The sequence below is a fragment of the Lactuca saligna genome, chromosome 8 (assembly GCF_052625555.1).
Source record: "Lactuca saligna cultivar CGN05327 chromosome 8, ASM5262555v1, whole genome shotgun sequence".
In the NCBI taxonomy this organism is placed as follows: Eukaryota; Viridiplantae; Streptophyta; class Magnoliopsida; order Asterales; family Asteraceae; genus Lactuca; species Lactuca saligna.
In genome coordinates, this window is record NC_136424.1 from 10,191,154 (window position 1) to 10,193,302 (window position 2,149).

Consider the following 2,149-nt stretch of genomic DNA (forward strand, 5'->3'; position numbering starts at 1 on the left):
CTGTGAATCTGGAGCTATACATTCGTCAAAGTCTTGGAGTCAAAGGAAAGTATCACAATACTTTTTGTGGTACTTTCATCCCCTTTGTAGTTGTGTCCACCCATCTACTGTCCTTACAAATCAGGCAATTTTGCATGGAACCATTCTCCTTCCAAAACAAAGCACAATCATTTTTGCAAGCATGGATCGATTGATATCCTAAACCTATATTTCTCAACTTCTTTTTAGCTTCATAGTGTGAAGCTGGATCTTCAGGAAAGCAGCTCTTAGTAACTCTACAAGTTGATCAAACGAACTATTTGTCCATCTATTGATCATTTTAATATGCAACAACTTTGCCAAAAAGTTTAAGGCAGACATATCGCTAATTCAGGGTATAACTTCGTATTGAGCTCCTGAAACAAATCATCAAATTCCGGGTCTATACCTCATCCCTCCTCGTCTATATTTTCTTCATTTGTATTTTGTTCTGCCATAACATCATCAATTACGTCAAACATCTCATTACTTGTGGGTGTGTTTGTTCTTGGAGTCATATTGTAGCTTAAATCCGAAGAACCGACATGTTTCTCACCGTGACAAATCCACGTACTATATGTTTCTAGAAACCCAATGTCATGTAAGTGGGCATAAACCGTAGGCAAAACATGTCGATACGAATTCACACATGTTTTACACGGGCAACACACTTTGCCTTTAGAGTTGACATGTTTCTCAGCAATCTTCATAAAGTTTTTAAGACCTTCCAAGTATTTTGAAGACATTCAGTTCTCTCTAATCCAACTCTTATCGATCGTCATCGCTGTTTCACTTTTAAAAATTATATTATATATGTAGTTATCGAAAGTTAGATTGTATTTGTGCTAGATAAATAAATATATACCCGAGAACGGATAAAGTATTCACAAGTATATAAAAAAAATATATATACTCGAGAAGTAAAAATTAGATTAATTGGATAGAGTATTCACAATGGTTATGAAGAAGAAACTTAAACTAAATTTAATAATTCAACGTGTTTTAATAAGAAAATCATATTAATTTAATTTTATATTTAATTTAATTTAATTTTAATATTAATATTAATTTGATTTTAAAACTAATTTAATTTTATTTTAATTAATTCACCTTTACTTCATAATTATTTTAAAATTACTAAAAGTATGTTGCTATTAATAACCTAATTATGCTAAAGCCATAATGACCAACATTAAGTCACTAACAAAATTGAACACTTTGAAACCATATTAAACACTTTACAATACAAACAATAACATCTAATTACATCAAATAACTCAAGATAATACTTTTTAAGGTAATGTTTCTAACTTACCATAATGTATACATGAAGTTTGTTTGCTAGTTCTATAAGGTTGCACATAAACTCAAATTGTAAAGATCTTATAGCCTTCTATCATCACTTTTACTTGTAGATAAGTAAAATATATAACATTATATGCACATAGAAAGCAAAATGTGGCCAATATATAACATTGTATGCACTTAGGAAGCAAAGAAGCAAAAGGTGGCCTTATACCCTGTTTTCACATATTTAACATTTAGACATTTAAGATTTATGGAGCATTATGGTGCATAAACAAATGCATATACATATTATGATTTATTGAAAAAAAATCGTCACTGTGGATTGTGGTAGTTAACAGCAAAAGGAAATCAATATACTAACCTCAAAATCGGTGTTAGATTTTGGTTAATCACTGGAAATCCTTTTCTATGGAGCACTTGAACCTTTTGCTGGCCAATAGATAAATGGGGCTTAGATTTAGTGCTCCAAATTATTACAAATCAAGAACAAGTTATTACAAATTAAGAAGCAATGAAGGACCAAAACACTTTACCTTTATGGTGGCCGATGAACTCGAGCTGGAAACACCCTGCGATCGCCGATGACCTTGAGAGAAAAAGGGATTTGGTCTCGACTGCAAACAGAAAGCTGAAAGGGGGTTTTGTTACAGGGAAACACTATACAGATGACATGTCGTCTGTATAGGTACCCCAATATGTTGTCGTTTCACTTAACATGATTAATAAATAAAAGAAAATAAAAAAAAGATTTCACGCGGATCGGTCCCACCTTTCTAGACGACATGTCGTCTCTATAGCACAAGAAACGACATCGTTTTCCAGT